The 16924-nt window shown below is 44.8% G+C and overlaps 1 protein-coding gene across 4 annotated transcripts in view; it reads right to left on the bottom strand.

Moving 5' to 3' along the window:
• The window catches only part of MICAL3 (microtubule associated monooxygenase, calponin and LIM domain containing 3), a 201239-nt gene that overhangs the window by 54887 nt on the left and 129428 nt on the right, over nt 1–16924 (bottom strand). The window lies entirely within an intron of this gene.

Raw genomic sequence — 16924 nt, 5'->3', positions numbered from 1 at the left:
AATTCAAAGTCCAACCCACCAGGCCAAGCCAAGTTGGCTTAGACCCACCAGCCCCTCCACTTCACGTGATTTGGGGCAACTACAGGCAGCCAGGGACTTTCCAGCTGAAAGTTGGGATAAAAGATCTGAAACAATTTCCAAGGCTGATTCTCTACTAAGTCCGGGCAGGCAGCTCTCAGGTCACTGGGAGGCCAGTTACAGCTTCACACATACCAAAAGGAAACAAATCCCAGGACCTGGGCCCATCCTAAATAGGAAAAAGGCTCTGGGCCTGACCTAAGGTTTTGTTTTGGAATAGTCACTGACTGCATGAGCTCCATGTATCATCCTGAAAGAAATATTTTTCTTAACAGGACAAGCTACGCTCAGCTGATGCGGAAGAGCTGCCAAAAGGCTTTACTCATAGCTGTCCGATTCCTGGAGAGACACGGGATGTGGATGACACTTAAGAGGCAATGTCACTCACTCCAGGTTCTCAAAAGATAGCTCCTCTGACCCCCCCTTCCTGCAGTGATGACAATGTCCCCAGTACTAGATGGTGCCAGCTGCTGAGGCCATGGGATATCTGTTCAGCAGCTACCTGTGTCAGGTACTACAACAAATACACTCCCGATGCTGGCCACTGAGCTGTCATGATAATCCTGCAAGGCCTTATTACCACTATTACTACATTGAGGTCTCTGAGTCTCAGTGATACTTAAGTAACATGTCAAATGCTCAAAGCCAAGACTAAACCCTAGACTTTTTTTTTTTTTGAGACAAGAGTCTCACTCTGTTGCCCCAGAGAGTGCCATGGCATCATGGCTCACAGCAACCTCAGACTTCTGGGCTCAACCAATCTGCTTGCTCCAGAGCAAGAGGGAGCTACTCCCTCCAGAGTAGCTGGAACTATAGGCAACTGCCACAACGCCTGGTTAATTTTTCTGTATTTTTAGTAGGGACAGAGTCTCTCTCTTGCTTAGGCTGGTCTAGAATTCCTGAGCACAAGTAATCCACCAGCCAGGCCTCAGCCTCCCAGAGTGCTAGGATTACAGGCGTGAGCCACCATACCCAGCCTAAACTCTAGTCTTTATTACCCTGAAACTAGTATTCCTGATTTATCCATGCAGGACAAAATTTTAATTGTCCCTTACATGTGAAATATTCATCTTAGGATAACTGTATTTTTATGTACGGGCACTGAGAAAAGTAGGTCATGAGAGTCCAAGGGGAAGTGCGGTCACTGTGGAGATATTTAATTACCAGAAGAGTTGGGAAATCCTGAGTTAAATATTACACACAGAGAGGCCAAGGAGGAGAAAACCCAATAGGGAACAAATCAGTGCTATACCAGGAAAAACCACTGGATGGGAAAGGGGTAACCCCATAGGCTAGAATGCTATTTCTCAAAAATTGGGGGCACACCCCCACCCTCGCCAAGGATACCACCAGGAGGGCTGAGGACACTCTTATCACCACAGTCTTTTGCTCTAAATCCGTGCTTGCCCGTGGAACTTTTTTAGTTTGTTAATTTCTTTCTTAATCTATAGTTTTTTGGAGAAAAGATCTCCCTCTGTCACTTAAGCTGGAGCACAGAGCACAATTAACAGCTCACAGCAGTCTCAAACTCCTAGGCTTAAGTGATCCTCCTCCTCTCAAGAAGCTGGGACCATAGGTGCATATCACCATACCCAACTTAAATTAGGTTTTTAAATGTCAGATTATTTTTACTGTTATTATTATAATAGCTCCCCAAGGTGCTTTTTTGGCAGATGGAAACCCTGGCATACACACCACTCTATTTGGCCAAGGCAAGGAGGCGTCTTTTAAAATATATACTCTAAACTCCATTTTTAAAAAAGATTGGCCAGTATATCACGTACCTCTCTTGAAAATACATTTTTCATGTGTCTAGTATCTCACAGATAAAGCTGGACTTGAACCGTGTCAATCAGCTGGACCACCCTTCCACACGGCTACTCCTCTGGTGTTGGAAAGTTATGGACATATCTAAAGCATAAAGACTTGGGTGGGTTTTCTCCTAAATTTCATGAGGGCCTTGTCCTAACTAATACTCCATCTTCTTTATCTGGATGCTCACCTTCATGTAGCTGAGGGTAAGACCTCACTCAGAAAGGTAACAGCTATGCAATGGGCTCTGAACACCAGGAGGCTCTATATAGTTAAATACAAGGCATCTACCACATCACTAACTGCAGGGTGACCTTTGAAAACATAAGGGTTGGGTAAAGAGAGGAGGCCAGGCCTCCTCCCTGCTTCTGTTATTACCCAGTCCTGCGACCGGCTTCCCCCTACACTCTTCCAGGGCTCTACTGCAGCACCTCTCTCCTGTTTGCAGGTCTGAATGAACCCAAACCAGAGCCTCTGCTAGTCAGGGCCATCACTAGTCATTTTGGCATCCCAGGTGACCATGGGAGTATCAAGGCAGAGCTCAACCAATCTTCTTGACTCAGCCTCCAGAGTAGCTAGGACCATAGGCAACTGCCACAACATCTGGCTAATTTTTCTATATTTTTAATAGGGATACAGTCTTTCTCTTGCATAGGCTGGTCTCAAACTCCTGAGCTCAAGTGATCCACAAGCCTAGCCTTGGCTTCCCAGGATGCCAGGATTACAGGCATGAGCCACCTCACCCAGCCTAAACTCGAGTCTTTATTATCCTGAAGTTAGTACTCCTTCTGATCTTCCATGCAGGATGGAACTTTTAATTACATGTAAAATACTCCTCTTAGGATAAATGCATTTTTATGTGTGGGCACTTAGAAAAGTAGATCAATAGTAGGTATTCAATAAAATAAATTGAATGAGTGATCAGGAGAAAAACCCTAATCTTGTCTCTAAGCTAGATTAATACTTCATTATAATTTGTTTTGTTTTGTTTGAGTGAGGGACTTGCTGTCACCTGGGCTAGAATGCAGGGGTGTCATCATACCTTACTGCGACCTCAAAATCCTGGGCTAAAGTGATTCTCCTTCCTCTGTCTCCTGAGTAGCTGTGACTACAAGTGATCCCACCACGCTCAGCTAATTTTTCTATTTTTTGTAGAGACAGGGTCTCACTCTTGCTCAGGCTGGTCTCAAACTCCTAGCCTCAATAAATCTTCCTGCCTTGGCCTCCCAAAGTTCTAGAATTACAGACATAAGCCACTGCGCCAGGTTATTCATTACAATTTTAGAAAACCAGTTAAACATATCCTGTTGTCAGTTTCCTTATTGGAACACAAACCATAAAACCAGCAGGTCTCTCAAGTAGCTTGATGCTTCACAGGCCCCAAGAACAAATGGGAAATACCACCCCTCTGAAAAAGGCAAGTCTTTCAAGATAGTAACAATTTACTTAGCACTCAAAAAAGAGTGCTGATGACACCAGGGTGTCTCAGAAGACACTCAGCATCAAGGTCTTGAAAGAGAGACTATCTCAAATGACGTGCTATCCTCAAGTAATTACTCCACAACATGGTGGAGAGCAGTTTAGTTTCAGGGAGCAGCTTGCTTAACTAGAAGACCAGACTCAGTAGTGACAAGTGGAGGGGAGAGATGGGAGGGCAGAGAAGGATCATAAATCAGCATATGAGGAAGTCTGGGCCAGTGCTTTCCCCAAGACTCTGGTATTTATTTATTTAGAGACAGAGTCTCACTCTGTTGCCCTGGGTAGAGTGCTATGGTGTCATAGTTCACAGCAACTTCAAACTCTTGGGCTTGAGTGACTCCCTTGCCTCAGCCTCCCAAGTAATTGAGACAACAGGTGCCTGCCACAATGTCCAGCTAGGCTTTTTGTTTTAGGGGTTTTTTTTTTTCCATATTTTTAGTAGAGATGGGGTCTCACTCTTGCTCAGTCTGGTCCTCAAACTCCTTAACTCAGGCAATCCACCTGTCTCAACCTCCCAGAGTGCTAGGATTACTGGCATGAGCCACCACACCCAGCCAAGACTCCAGGTTTAAACTCCAATCCCTTCTGTCTTCTAGAGCAGAGTGCCCATGGCACTCCCAGTCCAGAATATGTCCAAAGCTGGCCCTTATGTGGCCAGCTGCATGGCCCCAGAGGAAGCTTGGTTTCCAAGCCATGAAAGTGATCTCCAACCTCTTGAGATCAATAAGGACAAAACCACATCCCAAAGAAAGGTTCTTTGGCATAGGTTCAGATGCCTTTCTTTTCCCTTTTAAAGATACAAAAAAAAAAAAAGTCACACATGCAGCATTCCTTTGACAGCCAAAAATATATTTTAGGAAAGGAACTAAAATTGCCTACAGCAACGTCTACAACTACCCCGACACACACACACACACACACACACACATGCGTCAGAGTCCCACTTCTGTCTTCATCTGTTAGAAGGTCACTAAGACTGGCCTGGAAAAGAATCATTAGTCTCTAGGGACTGAGAGGCACTAGACAAGAAGACTGATAACAAAGAACAAAGGCTGATAGACCACAAGTGTCCTGATCCAGGCTCGGAAACACCTTTTCTAATGAACCTTGCTGCAGCATCAGCAGCAGTTGGGCAGCTATAGCCTTCTGTCACCACAAAGTACTCATCTGTGCACTGACTCCACAAGAGAAATCAGCGGCCCATTACTATAACACCAGGGCTCTGAGAGACGGGGATTATAGGTAAAATTAGCACAGACCCAGACAGACCTTAGGGATCACATGCACACCCCTGCTCTGCCTAAGAGAAAGCTAACTGTCTCCTACTCACACCTCTGACCTTCAGGGTAGGTGCTGAAAATTTAGCTTAATGTAAACCCTGTCTAGGATTGCTTATGCTTTTGGTACTATAGTGAAAAGCCCACAGGATGTCATGGAATTACTGAGTGATTTCACATCCTATCCATGTAGGCTGAGGGAAAAGCAATGCCAAATTTAGCTAAGTAGTCACAGAGATTTAAAATGCTTCAAATGAGGCTCAGCGGCCACAGCTCAGTGAGTAGGGCACCAGCCACATACACCAAGGCCTGCAGGTTTGAGCCCAGCCTGGGCCTGCTAAACAATGACAACTGCAACCAAAAAATAGCCGGGCGATGTGGCAGGCACCTGTAGTCCCAGCTACTTGGGAGGCTAAGGCAAGAGAATCACTTAAGCCCAAGAGTTTGAGATTGCTGTGAGCTGTGATGCCATGGCACTCTACCGAGGGCGACATAGTAAGACTCTGTCTCAAAAATAAATAGATAAAACAAAATAATATAAAATAAAATGCTTCGAACAAGCTGGCATGCAATGCTGGCCAGCCCCAGTCCACTCTGCTGCAGACTAAGAAGTCAAGCCCTTCTCAACTACGCTCCCTTCCCAAACCTGTGCAGGCTAGAAAGACATCCCGATGGGCCAGCCTGCTCTAACCCACAGGGTGCAAGACCAGAGAGAGATCAATTAGCAGCCAGCAAAAACAATCTCAATTTACTTTCTCACACCAATTACTCCAGCATTTTCTAGAACACCTGCCAATGATAACCATATGTGATATCCTGTAATGTTTTTAAATAAGATTCATACATTTCAGCTTAGCTTATTTGCTCTTCATAATAACTTTACCATGTAGAGAGGAGCAGGTAGCATTTTTTTCCTCTTTTATAACTTTAAGATAGGAAAACTGAGGCTCAGAGAGGTCATGACTGAAGATGGCAAGGATGACAGGCAGCAGAACTGAAACTCAAATTAATGTCTTCCGTTTTCTTTTCTTCTTCTTCTTTTTTTTTTCTTAAGAGACAGAGTCTCACTTTATCACCCTTGGTAGAGTGCCGTGGCATCACAACTCACAGCAACCTCCAACTCCTGGGCTTAGGCGATTCTCTTTGCCTCGGCCTCCCAACTAGCTAGGACTACAGGCACCCGCCACAACGCCCGGGTATTTTTTATTGCATTTTGGCCGGGGCCAGGTTCGACCTGCCACCCTTGGTAAATGGGGCCAGCGCCCTACCCACTGAGCCACAGGCACCACCCATGTCTTCTATTTTCAAGATCTATACTTGTTTCATTTAGATCCAGCTCAGTTTTCTGAGGCTGTGGTCATGATAGAAGGATGAGCGCATTCCAGGGGTGCAGAAACAATTTACTGGGGCAGAAAAAGAACACTAAGACTTCGGCTCTTATTTTTTAACTCTGCCTTCTAAAATTTGTTATGTAGTAGGAGGCCAAGGCTTGAGCTCAAAAGTTCAACACCAGCCTGAGCAAGAGCCAGACACCGTCTCTAAGCAACAAAAATAGCCGGGCATTGTGGCAGGTGCCTGTAGTCTTAGCTACTTGGGAAACTAAGGCAAGAGGATTGCGAGAGCCCAAGAGTCTGAAGAGTCTATGAGCTATGATGCCACAACACTCTACTGAGGGCCACAAAGTGAAACTGTTTCAAAAATAAATAATTAATTAATTAATTAAATTTGTTGCATATGTCCTATTGCACACACATCACAGGGGTACTTCCCTAAAAGTAAGCACACACACTGTGAAGCATGTGCTGATAGTTAAAGAGCAGTAGCAGAGACCCCAGCTGTTAAGATTAAAACATTCTGTACCATTTCTACTATTCTCATTTCCTCTCTTCCCTCATCTCCCACCGTGAGCAGAATCATTGAGGCTAACCACACATCAGTGTCATATCCTTTCTTCTTTTGACTTTAGACTGATAGTTCTCAGTGCAGCAATTTTTTTCCTCAGGGGTGATTTGGCAGTGTCTGAGGACATATTTTCTTGACAACTTGGGGTGGGAGGTGCTACTGACATCCAATGGGGAGAGGCCAAGGATACACCAAACACCCTGCAATGCACAGGACAACCCTCCACAGCAAAGAACTATCCATCCCCAAACACTGAACATTCTGCATCGACCTTGAGAACCCCTAGCTTAGAAGTTGTATCAAATGATTTCTAATCGCTTACCAAACAGGCCAACCAATCCACCAAGCACTCTTGACTGTGGCTTGATTGGATGAGGTACATTAAGCGCAGGGAGTGTATGAATCTTCATGTTGGTTGCCAAGGTGAAACCCGTGACCTTCAAATAAAGTAAACATCACGAAGAACCAACAGCCACGCTGAACAAATAGCTCTTGGTTTGTCGTCCACAGAAAGGAAACCCAGGGGAATGCTCAATGCTCAGTGATGATCCCTGCACAAAAGATCTGGACTTTTTATCACAAAACCAATGACCACAGGTAATTCCACTTCTCCCCCAATGCTACTCGAGGGCACCCTGCATTCCCATGTGCCTCCCATCCATGCTTGCCTTGTGAGGACAAGGCAAGAATTAAAAGAGACCACAAGATGAGTCCGATTAACTGTTCTTTCACTCATTCTCCTTTAGCCAGACGATGGAGCCTCTGACAGATAGAACACTGTACTCTGACATTATGGCAGTCCTCTCACTAAAGCAAGAAGGCTAGACTTGAGAACACAGCATGGAAAAATACATCTCCTTTCTGTGTTCTTAGCTCTTTTTTCCCATTTTCCAGAAGCAACCTACCTGTAAACTCTAAGGCTCCCTGTCACGGCAGGCTTTGCCAAGGTCATGGCAAGGCTATGTCTGCTCGTGCTCAGGAGATTTCCTGAAAGCAATTTCTGCATCTGAACCAAATTTTATCCAAAAGGATACAACCAAAACTGCCCATCTGGAATGACACATACATTTAATCCAAAAATTTGAAAGCCCTTTCATGTGTGAGTTGAGTTCAAAGTGGCCCAAATCTGAATAGATAAGAATTTCCATCTTTTTCTCCTGTCACAGGAGATCCATTTCACACTGTCAGTACAAAAGGAGGTACAAACTCATTTCTCTCTTTCCCTCCCTAAACCCCACACAGGGCCAGGGCAGGTAATTTCTTATGAGAACTATGAATAGCAGCTATAAAGCTTAAAGAGAATGAAAATAACAGCTCAACCATCATTGGGGCCTTTAAAAAGCATAATGAAGTGAGATGGTAGAGAATAAGAAAAGCCAACAGATTTATAAACTAGAAGTGTTACCCTGGGGCCTAAGAACAACAAACATCTCCCCGAATGTACTCCCCAGTCCTCTGGATGACTGGCAGGGTATGTGTCCATTTGGAGAGAGGGAGGAAGGGCTTTACAACTTCACGCTTGATTTTATGTGAGATGACCAACAAGAGGGCCAACCAGACAGTCCATTTCATGTTACTTACAGTCAATTCAGATGTTACTACTCTCTTCCTCAACTTCTTTTGATTTCCCTTCCCCCTTTATGTATCATTGATGAAATGCTTTGCCCTTTAATCTATTGTCTTTCCAAAGCACATTCCCAGCCCTGGGATCACTGCATTTCCTAGGAATAATGGACTGAAACTCACTGGCTTATTCTAGGCACTCACACACAGTCACCACCCGTGCTGAGCCGAGGTCATGGGGAAGGGGTGACAGGAAGCTGCACAGCATGGTGGCTACAACCCTGCTCCTGGGTCCTCTGAATAAACTCTACCCACCTTTGCATTTCTTACTTACATGGCCTTGCTCATGTCTGCTTAAGTTCTGTGTGCTGTTTCCCCAACTACAAAAGGGAACCTCCCTGACGGGCTGTTGTGAGGATCCAGTGAGTCGTTTACACAAAGCACCTATTATTTTAGACAGTGCCTGGTGGGAAGCAGGTGTCACACGTTAGTTATTGTTGCTGCTGCTATTGTCATCACTATGTGTCTGCTTATACCATTTTCTATGAGTTAGCATGACAAGGTCCACAAAGGTAGATTAACCAGTATTAATTACATAGGGGAGGAGGGTGGCCACACACCAAGTTTTGCTCCCCATTTTTATTTGAGGAAAATCCTTCAGCAGAGAAGAGGGTTTTCTTGGTTATAACAATGACAGCCCGTTGGCATGGTACTTCTGGCAGCATGGAGGACTGCTGGCTCTTGTTTCCAACTCTGGCTCTTGTCTCTTACAGCCCATTCCGTCTTCCTCACCTGGGCACTCAGTACCACCTGCTTCACTGAGACTCCAAAGGTCTGGGTGGCCCAGAGCCACCTTCCCTGCACCTGCACCCCCTGTCCCAACACTGCTGGGTCTCAACTAGCACCAACTCCCTGAGAGAGGCGAACCAGCTGAACAGAAGACAGGGCTCATTAAGAGTGATTCTAGGAAGTGACATTTACTTTTAAAAGAAACTTCTACGTAGTCTCTAGTTGGTAAGATGGTGGGAGAGAAATTTTACAGCTGGACTCTGCATCCTGGTCTTTCTTGATTCTGACTTAGATTTGGAAAATATGGAAACAAGAATAAATAAAACTGATAATCCTGATATAGTCGATACCAGCTATTCCTTGGCTACCAGGTTTTGTTCAGTCTATGAAACCCACTATAATTTTGCTGCTTAGAGATAAACTCTCCTCCCTATGGCCCAGTTAGAGTTTATCTAATTACACTTTCTACTTCTTAGTTTTGAACTCTGAGCAGCTATCAAATGCCAAGAAGACTCCTTTCTCTAGAAGTCACTTCCATAGTATTCCTGGCTTTAGTAACCTCAAGGGAACACGAGCACTGCATGAAAACACATGTAGGGTTTAGGTCTCTGCCAATAAACAACCCTGGTTTTGCCATGCAGTTGTTGAGAAAAATCAAAACCCACTAAAAGGGCCTAAGCTCTTCTGGTTCCCTTGGATCCTTGTCTGGGTGTTGGCCATTAGTAATTATTATACTTCATATTAAGGAGCACCTGTCACCAGAACAACCCTGGGCCCTTACCCTTTTAGCATAGTCACCTCTCTCAGGGAGTCAGTACTGGTAGAGGCCCAGTAACACTGAGACCCCAAGTGCAGGACAACTCAGACCTTGCAGAACATATGAATCAGAGAACCGAGTGGCACTAGGTAGAAAGGTCTAGAGTTCTCCCGGCGACAGAGAAAACTTAACATGAAGTAATTACTAAAGACCAACAGCTTCAGGTCACGGTCTAAAAGAAATCAGGCTGTACTAACTATAAAATAATAGTGAGAAAGTGGGAAGAATCCTGTTATTTTATAGAATCAAAGAATGAGGAAATCAGTCTCTTAATGGTTACAGTTGGGGCAATTTCATGTGATTAATATATACTCATAAGAAGCTAGGTAAATATAGAAAAAAAAAACAGGTAAAGAAAACACAAGAGGCCAAGGGCTGTGCACAGTGGCTCACACCTGTAATCCTAGCACCCTGAACAGCCAAAGCTGGAGGATTGCTTGAGTGGAGTTCAAGACCAACCTAAGCAACACAGCACACCCTCATCTCTACAAAAAATAAAAAAAAATTAGCTGGATGTGGTGGCTATAGTTCTAGCTACTCAGTAGGCTGAAGCAGGAGGAAATGCTAGAGCTTAGGAGTTGGGGGCTGCAGTGAGCTGTGATCATGCCACTATACTCCAGCATGGGCAACAGAGCAAGACCCTGTCTCAGGGAAGGTGGGGAGGAAAGAATAAAAAAAGAAGAAAAAAAATAGGAAAGAAAGAAAAGGAAAAAAGAAAACACAACAGGCCACTAAAACTTCTGACTCAAATCTGTAAAGATTTTTCTAATAATCATTTAGCATAGCCCCAAGAGGCAGAGTGGAGCCCATAAACTCCCTTTCTGTTGAAGGGTATCCCAAAACTTCCCCCTTCATACCAAAAAGGGGCATTAAGCCTTCTTCACATTTTAGGACTTCACATTCTGACTACATCTGTGCATCCACCTCTTACTGGGAGAAAAACATCTTCAGTGGCAAGGTTGGGTTAGTTAGGTTGAGTTAGGTTTAGATGTTGGTAGGGATTCAACCTCTTGCCCACTGTCCTTCTTGGAGACCCTTATTAAAGTGTCTTAGAAATGATCAGAAAAGTGATGCGGAAGTTGGCCCACAGGAAGTAAAAGGGAGACAGTGTTCACGTGGCTTGGCAAAACCCGGAAGTAATTGAGGTAACGTCCCATAGCCTGGAGGCCCGCCTCTCTTCCCAGGCCACAGAAGATGCTTCTGTGCACAAGCCTGCTCTGCCTTCCCCCTCAGAAGGTAAGTGGTGAGCAGACAAGGAGCAATTGTAAAGAAAGGGGTGCCAGCAGCAAGACACACAGATGAGGATTCCGGGCAGTGATGACCTAACCCAGTGGGAGTGCCAGTGGGGCCTGTCCCCACATTTCATTATGACTAATCTACTTGCTGGCACTTGCTGGATGCTTGGCTATGTGAGGCAAGGTAAGGACCTGTTTTGGAGTCTTAAGGAGGTTTTAGTGCTTCATGGAAGGGGCTGGAATTCAGGGAGGATTCTCCTGAGATCTCTGCCTGGCTGTTGTGTTTCAAGGAGTTCCATGCAGGTATTTTTCTTCTATTTGTACTAACAGGCAGGAATCGTAGGACTAGGATCTTACAGAGCATCATCCTGCCCTATTTTTTCAGAGTGAAAACAGAGAGTGGCCCATTTTCATGGCCTGTTCTCCATGTAACAGCATCTCTGAGGGAGTATATTAATTAGGGAAATTGCCAGGGAATATATGAGGAAAAGAAGAGAATGGAAGTTTCAGAAAGAAACTGAGGTCTAAAGAGACTTCTCTAGGGTCTTCACAATGGGCAGCATGAAATCAGCTAGCTGTCCCACCTTCCCATAAGATGCTTCAGCACACAGCTTTAAATGTCTAAATGACAATCCCGCCCTCCCTCCCCACAGATGCTGAGAGATAGGAAGCAACCCCCAGCAAAGGTTTAAGATTTGAAAATTCTATGCCCATATGTATCCTCCTTATTACTGATTCCTAGTCAACATATTAGTTGTCATTTAGTGCAGCCTCCACGTCCCAACTCTTTCCCTCTCTTTGGCAGGCACCAAGACAACGGCTAACTATATCAGAGAAAGGGGAATGACAGATGACAGAAATAGGGGGCTGGGGAGGAAATGAGCAGCCCGAGAGAGGCCACTGAAAACCTTTGCTGGGACGAACTCTGAAAAGCAATGCTCTGATAAAGAGAAAGCACAGGACGGTGTTATAGCAGGGCTATAAGGCTACGCACAAAGGCAGACCCTCCCAGATGGGGGCACCCAGGACTCTGCAGTTCTGTTCTATGGAAAGCCCAAGACCTCTCTGAGTTCTAAAAGGGCTACTTCTGGGTGCGTGGAGCCCAGCAAGACCTTTTTAATATAAAACACCCAATTTCCCAGAGCTCAGCAGGAACAGACTGAGCATCTACCACAAGGTCTTCTCTTGGCCCAGTTTAGACCTGGAGCTGGGCCTATGCCCACTGCGGTTGGCAAGCCAACACAGCAGAAGCAGCTACCACTGTGTGAGAAGGGGACAGTCTGTTTTTTAATATAGGGTCATCCTTGGAGGCTTTGAGTGGCCAAACAGAATCGGATATTCTAGCTCGGAGTCCAGGTCATAGCAAAGACAGCATGAAAGAGACATCAGCTGGGGGAGGAAAGACCAAGAACCTTTACCATCACTAGGAACAAGGTCATCATGCCTCAGGGAACCCCTAGCAATGGCCTCAAGGCAGAGGACAGACACATTCCTGGTCCCATTTCCCTTAGTAGCCTGCTATACTCAGAGAAACGGGAGGAAGGCACCAGCTACACATCCCCAGGCAGGTCTGGCTCTGTGTGGAATTTCTGCCCCTGCACCCCTCTGGCCCACAGACCCCACCCACTGGCAGACAGCACATGGGATACATGGGCACAGGTGGTGTCTTTCTTGCTCTTCTCTATTTGTAGCTGCTGCAAAGCAAAATGTCTTGCACCATGTCACCCCCCTCAATGGGCCCTTCCTTTAACGGGAGTTAGCAGTACACACCTGTCCCATTTCCCCTCTATGCTCTCCTGCTGACTGCCCCAGGAGGGACAGTCTGAGACACAGCAGCTTTCCAGCCCACTCCCAAGACCTGCCTCAGTGTCCCCATTTCCCACCCTGCAGTCAGGAAAAGGGAAGGAAAAGAAAAACTCAGAAGCCTGAAGATTGTTTGGAATTTATTCTCTTAAATAAGAATATAACATTTGTTAAAAAAAAGAAATTAAAAGCACAACACCTTGGTTTCACAGTAACGGCAAAAACAAAGTTACACAATTAAATTAAAAACTCACAAAGAAACACACCAAAAACAACAGCACAGGTTAAAACAAAGGCAAAAATAAAGGTTGAAGGAAGGCTAGAAGTTGATGAGTGACGTGTTCCTTGGCACAGCTAATCTTCCCCTGCTCAGGCTTCTCTGCACCACTGCTGTGGGGATCTGGCCTGCTGCCATCCCCTTCTGACCCCACCCCAAGCTGGATAGCTCAGGAAAAAAGTGAACCCTTTAACTCACTGGTAGACCTTCAAGGTCATGATGCAGCCCTTTTAAGAGGGCCTAGGAATGTTCTACTGTACTACAGAAAACAAGTGAAGACACACTAATCACCCACAGGCAGTGGAAAGCTGAAATAACTAACCCAGGGAGCCAATACACAAGCCCGAAACCAAAAGAGAGGGAGGTGGGGTGCTTGGTTTTCTGTGGTACCCTACTAGCAACAGACCCCTGCGCTTTCCTAGTTTGTTCTAGGGTCAGTTTCCTGAGGTTGGGTGTGTGTTGCTCATGTCCCAAGCACCCCCCCCTCAGCTCCATGGATGTGCCGCTCTTAGGCTGCTGTTTGTTCAATGTCCTGACCAGAGTAGAGGACAGGCCAGGCGTATGGCTCCCAGTGTACAGCTCCCTCAGTTTCCACAACCAAGGAACAAATAGCTTTGGAAAGAGCTTCATATCATCAATATTCTTATTATTTAGGGTATAATAAATAAATATCTATTCATATGTGTAATCAGATCTACATACATATAAGTGTGGACAGATATAGAAACATTCACACATCACCAGCTAGGACTTAGGGTAGGGTTGGACAGGTAAACTGGATTGCAGGATTATCTTCGCTCTACTGAAAGGTTTTCCAGAAATAACCATAAGGGAAGAGAACTTGGGAAGTGGTAAGATTTCCTAACTTCCCTCTATCAGGCAGGGACCCCAGGGTTAAGTAAAATTCCTTATATGGCTTGGCTATTCTTCTAGCTGTGTGGGAAATGCCTGCATTTCCTAATGGCCCATTCAGGTTGCAAACTATGGATCCCAGAGGCATGCAAAGGGGTCTGGGCACAGGGAGCAGGCAGCTGCCACTTGTGACCTGTGGCTTTTTAATTTCAGATAATCTTTTCCATAAGATCACAGAAAATTACTGTTTCTTCCATCCTATCTTTGTCGCCTGCATCATAGATGTTCAGAAGATGAACACTCTGGGGGAAAAGTCTTCTGTTCCCTTCCTGTTACACCCCACAGCTGCTATGCTTCATTTTTGGCGATCAAGTGTGTGAGATTAAAAAGAGGATTCCTTTGTGCAAAAACGAATCTAAAAAACCTGCAATTGAGGATCTCATGTCCAAGGGAAAATAATCCCATTTGGGGTTTTCTAAAGTGATGGCCAGTACTATTAGGCCAGGGTAAGAAAATCTGTGCCAGGTCCACTAATCTGCAATAGTAAGTGTAAGCTTGGAAACAAAGCGTTTACAGATTTGAGAACAGAAAAGAGGATTTCTATATTAAAAGCACATTACAAACAAAAATACCATAAACAATGTCTCCCAAGCAATAAATTAGGCAGCAGTTACATATTAGGTTACCAGAGAAAGACAACATTGTAAAGCAGGCCTACAGTGGGGTCTTTGAACTTGTGGGTTATATTTGGGGTTTTTTGGCAACAGCAAGAATTTTAGCATAAGGGGCAAAGAACACAAGGGAGAAATGCCACAAAAGAAAGAGGAGGCACAGAGCAAAAGCACAGCAGGGTCAAATTCAAATGCTGCCTGCAATCACAACTTTTCCAGCACCTCCTCCTAAGGGATGTGCATCTAGAGAGGATGGTTGGGTTAAACACAACCTTGACAGAATCAAGTTCATTCATTCATCACCTCTTCTGGTCTCGAGTGCACTGAGACCAACCAGATCTGGGTTAATGACTGCTCTCCACACACACATTCTAGACCCTGGAAACACCTGAGTTTTTCTGAAGCTTTTTCAGAGGAAAATTCTTTGGTTAAGTAACCAAAGCTTTAGTTTAGGATTTAATGAAGAAAATTTCTACCAAAGAAGAAAAGAAATCTACTTCATGCCAAATACAAAATACCATTGACAAGTCTGTTCCTTTTCTAAAGAAGCTAACAAAAATGAGTCAGCTCACTGAGAAAGTGCCAGTGTTTTTGGAGCATATTCAAGACTCAGAGCTGTAATTTCCAAAGGCTGACATCTCCAGATGTAGATTTTAACAGAAGCCCATCAGCCCCAGTCTCTGGCCTTCCCTTGCCTAGAGGTAGCTTAAACTGGGGGCGGGGAGGGGGGGGACACAGTGCCTGCTTCATTCACCTTAAGGGTTCAAGCTGCAACTCTTTTGGGACACCATGTCTTTAACCCTCTGTGCTATACCAGGTAAGTCACCTTCTAGTTTAGAACCGAGAACCATGGAGACTAAGATCCCCTCAGGATTTTCTTGGTTATTTTGATTCTTCAACCACGTTGCCAACTCTCATCTTCTTTCCATGCTTTGCAAGACATTCCCCTGCTCTATAGAACCCTCACTTCTTTAGAACTCCTAAAGACCTGAAGTACTTTCAATTAGATAGGAAGAAGGGCAACCTGAACCAAATGGGAAAGTGAGCAAACTCGGCTTGTTAACGAACAACCTGAAAGTCATGACATTTAACTCCTTTTAAAAAATGTTTCTTAATCTAAATGGAGGGTTTAATTTCTTTGAGTTGTTTACTGAGTAGTCAGGTTCCTTGGAAAATCCATTGCTGCTGGCAAAGTCCTAGATTAATAAGTGGTGCTCTCTTTTGATAAATGCACATTCTACAGCATAAAGCCAAAGTTTCTGTCTAGATCTCTTTAGTTATTTTTCTCTGCCAACGATTATCCCATGCTCGTGTGAGTGTCAACTGCAAAGAACTGTTCAGCCTTTCATAAGAAAGATCTTTAAGACTAGAGAAGCTTTACTAGTTACTCATGGCAATAAAATGTCAGTCTCAACTGCAGGGCATTTAAAAATTTCCCTCAGATTATAATAAAGAAACATGTAGCACAGGCCGAGTTTACCTATCTCAGCTGGGGTTTGTATCATCCTCTAAATCACTGCACCCACTGGGTAACACCCAACGTCTGGGCACATTCTGCCTCTCCCAGAATGAGCACCACAAGGCTGACAATAACTAGCTCTTAAAAATGGGAAAAGATGACACCATGAGAAGCTCTCATTGGAGGTCAAGGTAATTCTTCCCTTTTCCCATCATGGAAACTCCACTACAAACTCCTTCCTGGCTTCTGGCATTGGCTGATGACCTTTTACTTTCTGTAAATGGTTGCTTGAGATTTACTGGAGAGGAAAGTGTGAAAAACAGACATGTGGCCCTACGACCTTCTCTCTCACCTGCATAGCAAGCAACCTAGGCTGGGCATCGTCTAGAGCTGCACTGGGGCATCAGACACAGCAGTTTGTGAGCTATATCATGGGCTGGTTTTACAGGGAGCCAAGAAGGGCCACTTGCCTTAAGGAAAAGGAAACAATTCCTCCCATAGGTCTTGTGCCCATGAGCCCTCCTGATCCTGCCCTGCTATGATCAGAATATGTTTTTAGAGGTAGAGATAGTGTCACTCCCCTCTTGACAAAAGAAAATGATAAAGGAAGTAGGACAAATTAGGGCTTAATTCTCATTAGAAGTTCAAATGCCTTTGAGTGGTTAGGACAGGGCATGCCCTTTAAGGGTTCAGGTCAAACAGAAGAGCAGTGACAGCTCATCCAGACTCCTCTATGTAGAATGGGATGGAAAAATTTCAAGTGTAAATGAAGGCAATTCCAGACCATCACAACACCATGCCCTGTTTCAAAGGAGTCTAAAAACAAGGAACCACATGAAGGCCTAGCACCTCTGGATATTCACTTGGGTGAGTGACAGAGGCAGCCTATTCTGAATTCCTATTGGTCTAC

Source organism: Otolemur garnettii, unplaced genomic scaffold (assembly GCF_000181295.1).
Source record: "Otolemur garnettii isolate 467f Iridium unplaced genomic scaffold, OtoGar3 scaffold00104, whole genome shotgun sequence".
Taxonomy (NCBI): Eukaryota; Metazoa; Chordata; class Mammalia; order Primates; family Galagidae; genus Otolemur; species Otolemur garnettii.
The sequence above is the reverse complement of the archived record's forward strand: the minus strand, read 5'-3'. Positions and strand labels throughout refer to the sequence as shown.